Source organism: Desmodus rotundus, chromosome 9 (genome assembly GCF_022682495.2).
Source record: "Desmodus rotundus isolate HL8 chromosome 9, HLdesRot8A.1, whole genome shotgun sequence".
Lineage (NCBI taxonomy): Eukaryota > Metazoa > Chordata > Mammalia > Chiroptera > Phyllostomidae > Desmodus > Desmodus rotundus.
In genome coordinates this window covers 104,947,247-104,960,966 of record NC_071395.1, presented here as the reverse complement: position 1 = coordinate 104,960,966, position 13,720 = coordinate 104,947,247, and the positions used below count along the sequence as shown (strand labels likewise).

General features: G+C 44.6%; 1 long non-coding RNA gene across 1 annotated transcript in view; it reads right to left on the bottom strand.

Annotated features, from left to right (window-relative positions):
- LOC128779282 (uncharacterized) overlaps positions 1–13,720 on the bottom strand; it is a 217,114-nt gene that overhangs the window by 148,410 nt on the left and 54,984 nt on the right. Inside the window, exons 2-3 of the long non-coding RNA XR_008425177.2 lie at positions 12,850–12,917; positions 3,584–3,798 (exon numbers count right to left, since the gene is read on the bottom strand). This is a non-coding gene — a long non-coding RNA (uncharacterized lncRNA). The remainder of the gene's footprint in view (positions 1–3,583; positions 3,799–12,849; positions 12,918–13,720) is intronic.

Genomic DNA, 13,720 nt, shown 5'->3' with positions numbered 1-13,720 from the left:
GCTATATGGAAGATATTAACTGGTTTTTCAATATCTTTAGATGTCTATAAGATAACCAAACCATAAATAAAGTTTAATTAGGACACAGCCACCCCCCTTGTTTACGTGTTTCCTCTGGCTGCATACTGGACTGGGTTACAACAGCAGAGCTGAGTAGTGGTGACAGGGTCACTCTGGCCCACAAAACCTAAACTATTTTCCATCAGGCCGTTTCAGGAGAAATTTGCCAAGCCCTGTTCTGCATCCTGGAGTGGGAGAAAACAAGTGGAAATTACAGCAGGAAGAGGAAGGCCCGTCTGTATCAACACCTCTGCCAGGGAAAGGGGGGCCAGCCACCACACCGTTCCTAGAATGGACAGGGTCTTTGCCCCTTGCCCACTACTGAACATGAACATGATTAATTTCAAGAACACTTGGATAGTTTAGAGATAGTAATAATCTAAAACATTAAAGTGTGCCCCAGCGGGCATGGTTCAGTCAACTGGGCATCTTCCTGGGAACCGAAAGGTCACCAGTTCAATTGCTGGTTGGGGCACATGCCTGGGTTGCAGGTTCAGTTCCCAGGGGCACGTACAGAAGGCAACCCATCGATGTCACTCTCTTTCACTGATGTTTCTTGTGCTCTTTCTCCCTCCCTTTCCCTCTCTCTAAAATCAAAAATAATATAAAACATTAAAAAGTTGAAAAGTATCTGCTTCTTCCCAGATGACTCATGCTTACAGCAAAGAATAAAAATAAAATAAAGAATATACTTTGCTTTTTACTGTTAAAATTGTAGAGTTTCCCAAATGCTTTTCAAGATGTTGGCCACCTGTAGCTCACCAAGATGTAACGCCGTCCTTTGCAAAATGCCAGCTTGCACAGAATGGGAAGGATGGTAACAGAGACTCACAGACTTGGGCTTCTTTTTTCTATTAAATGTACTGGGGTGACATTGCTTAATAAGAGTATGTAGGTTTCACGTGTAGATTTCTATGACAGATGATCTGTATATTGCATTGAGGGCCCACCACCCAAAGTGAAGGAGCCCTTATATCATATAAGGAGAACGAGCGCCCCCTGCTGCCCAAAATAGGCAACTTGAGCCTGAACTCAGTATTTTTTCTCATTGGGGCTCAGGTTGGACGAGGATCAACAGAGCCTTGTGAAGAAATAAAGGAATATCAAACATTCGCACCTCATGCCTGAGGCATGGTAGCAACTTAGAATCTCAGCACATAGTTTATATAACGTGTTTGGTAGCAAAGAATGCCCACCAAAATGAAATCACCGGAAGAGAAATCACTTCTCTCCCTATGCCTGCCGGCCTGCTAAAAATAAAAACAAAACTACATACAATCTTCTACAACCACTAATTGAACACAAATTCCCTTAACAATGAACAAAGAACTTGATTCCTCAGTTTAGAAAGAATACTGACCGAAGGTTTTGTTTGAAATAGGTTGAACCCTATGAGGTGGCCAACATTCCACTACTTTGACCCATAGAAACGGTAATTTCCCGTGGTTCTCCCTGAACATGATGAGCCCGTCAACAACTGACAGACATGCAGTGGAGCCTTTCTGACTGACGGACAGTGAGTGGAGGCTGGGTACAGAACGTAAGCCTTCTGCTCTAAGATTTTCCCCAGGGCCTCTCTGACTTCCTCTGACGAGTGAAAGTAGGGGCCGGGATTTGAAAGTATCTCCTTGCCATTTAGGTAACTCTGTTCCATGTTTGTTTGTTTTTTTTAAAAAAAAAAACACCCATATTTTTAAATGAGTTTTTTAAACGCAATCATCTTAATAAAGGAGATTCAGGAAAGAGGAGATTTTGTTTTATTTTAATCCTCACCCCAGGACATGCTTATTGATTTCAGAGAGGGGAAGGAGGAGACAGAGAGGAAGAGAAACATCAATGTGAGAGAGAAGCATCGATCGGCTGCCTCTCGTCTGTGCCCTGACCCCTGAACAGGGACCAAACCCACAATCTAGGTGTGTGCCCTGACTCCGGATCAAACCCACAACCTTTCAGTTTACGGGTCAACGCTCCAACCAACTGAGCCACACCTGCCAGGACTGGAAAGACGAGATTTTAAAATCATGACCCCACCATCACCTCGGTCTCTGACGTTCCACAGAAGAGACACGTTTCCTGACAGGCAGAGTAAAGTGCCCACTGACTGTACCGGGGGGACTACAGTGGCCGACTGCACTTGGAGACCGGGGCGGTCAGGGGCTGGGGCCTGGCCAGACACAGGCCTTGTCAGGGACCATGTGCCAAAGGTCAGGGACCTCTGATTTAAAAGTGAGAGAATCGGGGAAGCAAAACATTGAAGAGCTCTGGATGCTATCAAATTAACATGTAGACTTGTCACTGAATCTGACTTCTGCAACAAAAACTGACCACAGTGGCCTAAGAAATAAGCACTCCTGGGGCCCATGTATCAGAAATGTCAGCTGTGCGGGTCACAAAAACCACAAACGTTATCATAGGAAGACTTTGAAGGAAAACAACAATGAAAGAAGAAGGGTAGGACAGCACCTCAGTCACACAACAGTCAAAGAAAAACCTGGCAGGACCTTGAAGGCAAATCCTAAGTAAACTTACCTGAAGGGTCAAGTCAGGAGAAGGTATGAGTGCCCACACTCTGAGCTATAATACTTTGATATATATCTTAAAATGTCCATGATGATTTAAGGCCATGGCCCCTAGATTAAAAACACAAAGAATTGTGGTTCCTGATTTCTCGGGTTTGAAAACACTGTGGCCAAATACCGTCCTATAGGACATAAACACTAAACACAGTGAAAGCCTGAATTGTATACTTAACCTATAACATCAAGTCCCACCCCCACCCTCACCCCCCTGAGATAGGGGGGTCTTCAGGATGAGAGCCACTGAGTTGAAGGATTTCTCTGAAGTCTAATTACAATTCAGTATAATCTTGGGGATTTTTAAGTACAAATATACGAAAACAGAAACTCCTGCAGCTATACAATACACAAGTATTCACTTTAAGACCAAAGCAGGAAGCCAATCACCCAGCAGAGGGAGCAAGAGGTAAATACATACTTTTTAAAAGTCAAAAAATGGCATCTTAAGAATTTAGAACCCAAATGACTTCTTTTATCTTCCATAACATTACTTCCTGAAGAGTTAATAAACTTGGTCACAGTTACACGGGGAGTGAAAGCCCGCATCTCTTAGCTCCAGGTCCTGTTCTTTCCCGGGATGAAGCTGCTAGGAAACGCTTTTTTATGTTCATTGCCCCACAGAAGCATGCCTCAAATCCCTTATTTAGAATAAGAAATACAGCAAAATACATTTTAATTGGTAGCAGGCACCACAATAACAGGAAGTATTTTGGAGAAAAATACAAAGACATTTCTTTCTCTTTAAAACGGATCAACTGGACCCCACATCCATTCACTCACTCACTTAGAGAAGTGCCACCTGTGTGCTTACTACGCGAGACGCTGTGTCCACACCTTACCTAAGAGCCCTCTGCAGCCCTGCACTGAAGTTTGGATTGTGTCAGCCCCTTCCTCCGACACCCTGTTTCCTGTGACACACCACTAGATACTGTTGCACCGCCTCCTACCTGACCGTTCGTGTTCCCCTTGTGGCTGCAGGTGCCCCACTTGGACGGCCGTATTTCGTGGGTAGGGCAGACAGAGTATTTCCACATGAGCCTTCCAGAGTCACCGCACTTGACACGCTTACTCGTTCGGCACACAGTTGTTGACAAAGGCCAGGTGATCAAACTCCAAGGTTCAGAAATTTGGTTTTATCGGTCCAGTCCAGACTGATCGGGAGCTGAGGAAATGGAACCACATACACCCCGTTAACAAGAGATGCCCATTCATTCACAATGAAGGTGTCGCTGTGGGTGGGGTTTTAGCATTATCCAGTGTGCCTTTGTGTCGTGGCTGATGTGCCTACAAACTAAATTGGATATTAAAAACTGTTTGGTAGCCATGGAGTGAAGACAAAGGCTGTAAACAGGCTTGAAAGGCATTTTTCGAAGGAACGAGGAAGCTCCAAATAACAGTATTTTGCGATGAGAATACTTTGTCTGCCAGATGGCACCCGCTGCACAATATTCACGTTGCCTGTTCCAGCCTCCACCTGCTCCCCACTTCCACCAGGTGCTTCCATGCACCACCACCTGCAAACCCTAAGCCAGCCTCCCTGCCTGGACTGTGAGCCCTCGAAGGGAGAACAGGCTTACTCACAGCCCTACCCAGGTAACACTAGGCTCTCAGAATTTCTAATTGTCGGGTGGGCGGATGAAAGGATGGGTGGACTGGGTGGATGCATGAATGAAGGCAACTCCGGTTACTTGCCAGAGTCCTAAGTGCCTCACTCTGAATCATTATTAATTTGCTCTTTAGCTTTTATTTTGAGTTCTTTGCATTCAGAATTGTGTGTGTGATACCACTGATACTACTCTACCCTCTCAGATAATTGTGAAGAAAAATATGCATTGGAAAAAGTGTGTACTGTCTGTTCTATTCATTTAAAATCAGTATTTATACTGTGTGGTCTATGTGTCTCTTTTTAAAGTTAGAGGGGATTAGCTTCCCACGTTGCATGGAGTAGAAGCCAGAGCATGGAGTAGAAGCCCTTGGAGGACAATGCCATCTGCTCACTGTCCCCATTTACCCTTGACCTCCTTTCCTACACTTTCCCTCCCATCGCTCAGCACCAGCTCTGGGCCCTCACTGCTCCACCCACACTCACACTTGGGACCTTTGCACCTGGAAGGTTCCCCACCCCAGATTTCTACACTGCTCTTCCCTCCCCCATGCCCCCACCACCCCCCAACTTCCTGTTACCGTTCAGATATCCCAGCGAAGCCAGTCCTAGTCACTCTGCATACAAGTGCACCCTCCCCAACCCCACCCCAACCCCAGGCCCCTTCATTTGTCTGCACTGTATGGCTCATCCTCTGACATGCTCTCTTCACCCCCAGCCCCTACTCTGGTCTGAATGCCATGAGGGAAGAGGCTTTGGTGTTTTTTCACTGCTGTATCCCCAGTGCCTACAGAGGGCCTAGCACACACTTAAAATATTTAGATTTGTGAATGAATGAGTGCGTGCGTGAATGAATGGAATGTCAAATATTCTACAAGGCTCATACTAAACAACAGCAGGCCCCAGTCTCCCCGCTCCTGAGTCTTCCTGCCCAAAATCAGTTAAATATTTCTTCAGTTATGGCTTTCCCACAGTTCCCCTGGAGGTCGCAGGCACTGAACGGATGCACCTATGCATGGGTTAGCTTTCCTGCCGCCACCACCAAGCTAACCAGATGTCGAGCACATGGTCACAACGCCTCTCAAACTCTAATATGCACACAAAACACCAGAGGATCCTTTGAAATCAGATTCTTCCTCAGCAGGTCTGAGGTGGGGCCCAAGATCTGCGTTTTTACCCAGTTCCCACGTGACGTCAGTCCTTCTGGTCCACAAACCAAACTTTGAGACTAAGGCATTACAAATGGTACCAGGTAGATTGCTATTAAAATTAAATAATTTCCTTAGGTCTCAAAGCTTTGAGTTGGTTCAAAGCATTTGATTTTGTATCTCAGTACTAAAACTACCGATATACTTCTTCACTTTATTAAAAATTTTAGCAAAATAGAAGCAAGTTAACTTTTTAACTTTCACCCACATGGAACTTCCAACGTGAATGGGCCCAGGGGACTCCTTGCCGCTGCCCAGATGCACCCGACTCTGTTCCCACAGAACAGAGCTCTGCAGACAATACACCTGGTGGAGGTGGTTGGGAGGGTGGGGCTGTTTATACTTGTGGATTTCCTCGCTGCCCTGTGGTGAACGGGGTTCCATTGTGTAGTGACAGCACCTAGTCCTCACTGACATCTGGCTTTAGAACTGCCCTCTCCCGCAAGGCCTGGGTTATCTCTCTTTTCTTAGGCTACAAGAAGATGGTGCTGATAGGAAAGTGAGAAAGAGTATTAGCTCCTCCCAAAGCCTGCCTAATTCCCAGACTCTCCTACAGCCTCAGATAAAGATTGCTCTTAGGGAGGGCAGCACCAAGCTGCGCAATTTGCAAGGCCCAGTGCAAAATGAAAGTGCAGGACCTCTCGTTCAAAATTATTAAGAATTTCAACACTGTCACAACAAAGCATTAAACCAAGTGCTCAGCCCTTCTCAGGCCATATGCCCATGACGCCAGTCATGGAGGAGAGACTCCAACAAGGAGAAATCCATGAATGAGGAAACTAACAAGGCCCCCTCACTCTTTACCCCCCCCTCCAAATGTATGTCAGAAAAGAACAGCGACGATGAGAATGGTGGCGTCGTTCGATACATCGGTGACATACAAAATATATACCCCTCTCGTCTTACACCTGTCTTTCTTTTGTTCTTTGCAAAATATTTTGACTTTCTGATTAAGAAAAACCTAACTGGATACCACCGAGTCCAACCAGTGAAACTGAACTCTGCCTTTGCTCTGATTACGATGAAAAGGTCGACCAATCCCTGATAAGGAAAGGGAACAGCACCACGGGGACTGGAGGACGGGGTGTGCAATCCCAGATAACAAGCCACCTTGTTAGGCAGCTCATCTCACACCCCAGTGATTCACTGAGGACCTTGCTGGCAAGCAGAGTCTGGTCCAGGAGAGGGGTGTGGGGCCTTGGGGCACTTATGCTGAGACTGACCACCACGCTATGAGAAGAAGCTGAACACCAGAACTGCCCTTCCCATTCAGGTAGCCTCCAACCTCGCAGACCAATGCAGCACTTGAAATGTGGCTTGTCCGTGTGAGTGGGAAATGCAAACTGCATTTCTAAGACAGTCCAAAAATAATAATAAAGATGAAATAGCTCAATCATTTTATACTGATTTTATGTTTTAGATACACTGGCTCAAATAAAATATATTATTAAAGTTAATTCCACCTGATTTTGTTTTTTTAATGTGGCTCCCAGAAAACTTAAATTGCCTCTGTGGCTCACTAGTGGACAGCACTGTCTCAGAAGCTTTGTGAGAGCTTCACTTACCCATTCTCTCCATTTGACTGCAAACTCCTTGGTGTGGGCGCACGAGACCTGGGGAGGGAACAGCTTGATAGCTGAGTCCATCCCCCAAGCTCTCACCACACCAAGCTTGCTTCTCTGGCTCCCTGCCCCCCAGCACACACACACACACACACACACTTGCACACAGACAGATGCGCACATGGAATAGACTTGGGAACAGAACCGTGTCTTACACATCCTTCTCTCCTCAGTGCCCAGCACAGAGCCTAATATTGAAGTAACCCATGAATGCCTCCCCCCACTTACAACATTCCTGGGTCATAGTATATAGATCCAAGTTACCACCTGCTTTCTCAGTTACATTTCCACCCAGAAGATGGTCCCTCAGCTCACTGAATGCTAGCCACATGGGCTCAGTCAATGTCAATGGCACAAGGCTACTAGCCTGGTGCACAGTGAATGGTAAATGTGGGTGACCCTGTTCTTGTCACCGTCACCAAGTTTACAGTTAGTGCACCTCCACTAGGACCACTGCTGCCACTAGTGGCTACAACTCAGGGAGCGCTTCCTAACGTCAAGGGTTGGGCTAAGCACTTCAAATACATCACTTCACCGAATCCTTGCAGCAACGCCATGCCGGCTGGGCATCGTCGCCATCCTCCACTGTACATATGAGCAGAGAGAGCCTCAGAGAGATGACGAGCCTTGCCCGCGTTCATGCAGCAAGCTAGTGGCAGAGGCAGAATTCAAACCCGTATCTCCAAAGTCTGTGCTGTCCACCCTAGGTGTCCATAACACTGGCCACGCGTGCGGGATCGTCAGTACGGCAAAGAGGAAAAAGGGGTGCTGGGCGGTTTATGGTGAATGGTGCTTTTTAATGTCCCCACCAGGACAAAGACATCCTTTAATTCTTTTTCTGATCTATTTTTAAATATACTATTCTCAATAAATAAGAAAATAGGAAAAAACGTCACCAACCTTTTCCCCTCCTAATCAGAGATCATGTAAATCTGACATTTCCTTTATACCCTAGTGTTGTGAGCACATGTATCTCTACATATACATGGATTGTACACAAATGTGTATGTATGAACATACACTGGGTTTCATTATGGGGCATATCGGAGTAACACACGGGCAAATAGGCTTATACACACCAGTGGAAGAAAAATTCAAAATCAGTTACCAATGAATTGTTTTATGGTGAAGGCACAAATATTGAAATGATATTTAAAGTTTTTGAGTCAGTTTCAGGTTTAAGTCATTTTATTTCCTAGTGACTATTCTTTCCTCATCAAGAGAACTGGTTCATCCCAAAGGGAAGACTGTATAATAGCTTTTACTTCGCGGATTATCACCTGTGTGTGTGTGTGTGTGTGTGTACCTTAGTACAATTTTAAAATAACAAAGCTTTCAAATAATATGCAAACTACTTACTAAATCCATTTTGTCAAAACTGTAAACAGAACAAAGTCCTTAAAAGATTTCTTGTAGTTCTACCAAAACAGATTTTACTCAAGTTTCCACACTAAAAATGTTGTCTGAAACTCCGGAAATGCTAAGATGCAAAGCGACAGAGACACAGCCACCGTGCTCATGGAGACCGCGCAGTTCAAGGTCACGGTTTTAACATGAGAGTGCCACGGGCCAGCAAAACGGGCGCCCACTTTTACTCTGTGACTAACTGATGGTTGCTTCTAGGGCCAATTCTGCTGCGGTTTTTACACTTCGACAATGCTGAAGCCCCATGTCGTGGCGATCTGGGGGGGCGGGGTGAAGGGGTCTGAGTTAGAGAACCTGAACTCTGACCAAATGTCAAATGTCATACCTAATACTTATTATGTTCAATAAACATAGCAGCGACTGAACATACACCACAATAAACCCTGTGCTTTTAAAACACCACCAGGTACCCCTTTCACAAAGCCTCAGACGACTGAGGAACCACGTGAGAGCTGCAGCAGAAAAGGAAATGAATTATTGGCACAGATCAAATCGCCCAGAAACATCACGTGTCAACATTCACGTCAGTTCCCCAGAACCAACATATTGCTCCTTAATCACACCAGGCCTCCAAACCCTGTGGTCCTCCTGCAGCTCACTTCGCAGAGACGCTTTTATTTTGAAAGAGTGTGTGCAGCTACCAGCCTGACCACTGCATCAAGATAAGACTTGCCCATAAAATCCTGTTGTATTTTGCTCTGGGCAGCAATTATTAAGTATCCCTCAACATATTTGTCCACACACAAGAAACTGCTCCAGGCTTTCTCTACCTCCTCACTGCTTAAAAAAGCAGAAAACACCACAGAAAGAGGCCCTCGTGGGACATGAGGCGTCAGAAACACTAGGTGCGCTGCGAGAGTCAAAGAGCAGCGATTCATTCTTGAAAAGCACCAATAAACCAAGTTTCCATTGACACCTGGCAAGTCCCCAGAAAGGTGTGAAGCCCTGTTGTAAGGTCAGGAAACATCACAGAAACAAAATGCAAAACCACCAAGAGCTGCACTACCCGCGATGGTTGCTGTCACTTGTTGCCACAACAGTGGTTCTCTGCCTTCACTTTTCTAAGTCAGGTTAAATGGGGCTTCTCGCCGTAGGCTTGTTTCCTCCTGACCCTCTGATGCCCAAGCAGGATTATTTGAGGATTTATTGTCTCACGTGCCAGCACCCCAACTCCACAACTAATGCATAACCTGAATCCCCGAGCCTGACTTCATTCACCCAATTCTTTATCTTCAGGATCCCTTGGGTCTCGGTGTCCTGCTCTCACACCCCACACTTCCTCACCTTCCTTATCCACACACGTGACAATTAAAACTAAAATCCGGGTCAGTGTTTCCTCTCCTAGACCACAAACTCCTAGCGAGCAGTGTCTGGCCACCCTTTTTCTTGAATGCAAACATTCAACAAATACTTGTTGAAGAATAAATGACTTGATTCACTTGCCTAGTTATTTTTCTACTTTTAAAAACTAGTTGTCAAAGCTTCATTCCATGCTTTGCCAACTGCCCGGTTTAGAAAGTGCTAAGATTTGTAGGTAGTTTTACTGAAACTTGTTTACAAGTGCTTCTTCCAAAATGCGACATTAGGAGAAGCGTATTCCCTCTCAATCTCTCCCCCTGGTTCTCTCTCTTTACCTCTCAAGCACCTAGAGGTTCTCTCTTAATCAATCTTCTGTTTCCTGTAGTTCTTTTAACTTAAATGTGTGCACATTAAAAAGTAACGACATAACACCCAAATGAGCTGACCTGTGAGCACATCTGCCGTTTGTGTCCTGAATGGCTATTTCATAATTCACCTCTTCATCTGGTTTGGAACATCCGCCTATACTGGGCCTCGCCCTAGGAGCCAGTGGTCATTGCCCCATCTTAGAGCATCTATTTCAACGTCCTGCCAATAGGAGGAAATAAAGGACGACATTGAAAGAGAGCCTTATACACCACTATCAGAGGATGAACATTCCCCTCGACAACAATTGACACCATCCAGCCTCTTAATTTATTACAGCTGCCAGGTATGAAACGAGCCATTCCACTTTCCTCCTCTGCGCAAGTCCGTTCGCACTTCTGCCCACTTTATCACTGGGCTGCTTTGCTTATTATTATTGACTTGTAGGCGATCTTTTCATATTCTGGAAACTAATTCCTTGTCAGTTACATATATTATGAATATCTGCTCTCCTTTTGGGGGCTTTTGTCATTACAATTATAGCCCTTTAATGGACAAAAACTATTAAATTGGTATCAATTTTGTACTTCATAGTTTCCACTTTTTGTGTCTTGTTTAAGAAATACCTTTTTACCTTGACTCCTAGAGATATTATTCTGTATTTGCTTCTAAACATTGTACAGTTCATACCTTTCACTTTGTTTCTTTAATGAATCTGGAATTTATTTCTGTTTAGTATATGCATATTTTGCCTGAGATAGGAATACAATTCCATTTTTTAAATACAGAAATACTTAATTCCTTTCCACACTGACTCACACACCAAACCCGCTAGAAACTGTGTTTCCACATACAGATCTGTCTCTGAGATCTTTGTGCTGATCCACTGGTTTGTCTGCAGATCAGTGTAGGAACCATCACCCATCATGTGAAGAGCAAAACTAGAAACTGGAAAATGCCATGAGCACTCGTAGCTCGTCAGTGTCTAGAGGTAATCCGTACCTTCACCCTTTTCCCGAACAGTCAAGGACCTTAGAACAACAGAACACCATTCACCCCTTCCGGTCTCGTCCACTGTAATTCTGTGTTGTTTTTCGTTCACAGAACATGATATTAGAACCAATATTCACTGAGATTTGGCACCTATTTAGCACTTTGTGCATCATCCTTTTTTCATCTCAGATCCATCTGAGATCATCGTCCTTCTGTTGAAAATACATTCTTTGAGAATACATTTAGTGAGTCTGCTGATAGCAAACGCAGTTTTGGTTATCCTGTGAGGGTCTTTATTTTACTCCCATTCTTCAAAGATGATGTCACTGAGAAGAAAAACTCCAGAATGGCCGTTATCTTCTCGGGCCACTGAAGACACGGTTCCGAGTCCACTGTCCGCCGCTGCCCCTGAGGAGTCAGTCTTTGCAGTCACCACTCCTTCGTCCACTGGCTTTGTTCCCTCTCTGCGTGCTTGTAAGATCTTTGTGATTTGGTTTCCTGCTCTGAGGTGTATAGATGTGCTTTGTTTTTATTCATTTTGCCTGGAACTCCTTAGGTTCCCTTAATCTGAGAATGTGTTTCTTTAAACAGTTCTGGAAACTTTCACTTCTTGCCTCATTGAAGGTTTTCCCATTCTCCCTTGTCTCCTTCTAGACTCTGAATGGCAATATTTAGACCGCCTCACTCTTCGTGTCTCCTGACTCCTCTTCGCCACTTAGCTGCATTCTGGGTGATGTCTGTTCAGAGCTACCTTCTTGTTCAATAATTCTCCCTTTAGCCTTGCTCACTCCATGGTTGGACCCACCCACTGAACTGTTAATTCTATTTATACTACGTATTTCTTCTGGGTTATTTTCAGGTCTTCTTGGTAAGTTTTATAATGTCTCTGTACTTGCTCCAATTTTCAAGTGTATCTTTTATTTACTAAAATGAATTCTCCTTCTGATTATTCCACAGCTAACGTCTCTGTAGATCCAATTCTACTGTTTGTTGGTGGGCTCACATTCCATACAACTTTATCTGTATAGCTTCTTTGAGCCTCAACTAAAGTCACATTATTTCAGAGAGGACATGAATTCCCTCCTGCCAGCTGGCTGAGGGCATCACTGATCAGAGACCATTTTAAACCACGTTCTTCATTAAGGTTTTCAGACCACACACAGACATGGCTAAGTACACACAACAACCATGCCAGGCTAGCCAGGGCTACACATTCTTGGGGGAGATTTATTTTCCTCTGCACAAAGCACCAAGGTTGAGACAGAAAATGTGTCTTACTGCACCCTTCTGCGTGGTGGCTTTATTTATTATGTACCCTTATTCTGACGGCATAGTTCTTCAGGATACTAGATTTATGTGAATAGTTCCTGTTAATATCCCCACTTAAGGCAGGCCCTAGAACAGGGGTGTCAAACTCCTTTTCACTGGGGTCCACATCAGCCTTATGGTTGCCTTCAAAGGGTCAGAATAATTTTAGGACTGTATAAAAGTAACTACTCCTTAACTGTTAAGGAGTTGAAATTACATTCGGCCCTTTGGAGGCAACCACGAGATTAATGTGGCCCCTGTGAAAATGAGCTTGACACCCTGCCCTAGACTCTAATTCTTATCTCCTGTGCCCTTGCAGACGCCATAAAGGAAGCTCACCGTCTCCACGACTGAGCGGAAACCCACAGGGTACAAGACCGCTTTCTCACCTCTCTCCTAAGGTGCATGTTTTCATTTCCTCTTTGATCACTGAAGAATGTCTTCTTTCATGATAGGTCTGCAACAGGCATGAAAAAAATAGGTAAATACATACACGGATATACAGACACATAGATGAAGGGAGGGAGGGAGAGAGAGGGAAGGAAGAAACAGGCAATGTACTTTCACTGCTTCTGTTAGGACCATTTGAGATAGTGGCACTAGGGACACCCCGTCTGCCATACTCCACGTCATTAAACTCCTGGGTTGCAACCCAGGTTGCAACTCTTCCACTTTCTCAACATGGCTGTCAGAAACAGCAGTCAACGGGCACAGAGATGCTTCTTCTTTGCTTGAAGCTGGGCATCAGCACTTGTACTCATTCACGCACTTGCTATTCATACGGCAAGTGGGTATCAAGTGCCTACTATGTTTGAGCCACTGTGAGACAACAAAACTACCACCTCATTGAAGTAGGGTCAAATTATCAAATAAGTACAAATCAAAACCTGGATATGCCAGATAAACTGTGTAAAATACAATAACGTAAGTTTACTGCATCAGGATCCTAAAATGTTCTAATACAGAAATTTTCAAACACACACTAGAGTAGTTAGTATAATCCCCATGTATCCACTTCCTGGCTTCAACAAACAGTCATGGCCAAACTTCCTGCATCTGTCCTTCCACCCTCCTTCTCCCTCCCTCCCATATTATTTTGAAGCTAATCAAAGGCATCATATCATTTCACTTGTAACTATTTCACTAAGTACACCAGAATTTAAAGCACAGAGGCCATGATTTTTTCTGATTTTGTGTTAAGTCAGGTATCAAGAACCACGGGGCTTACAAACACCCACAATTCCTATATGCCATCCTCCT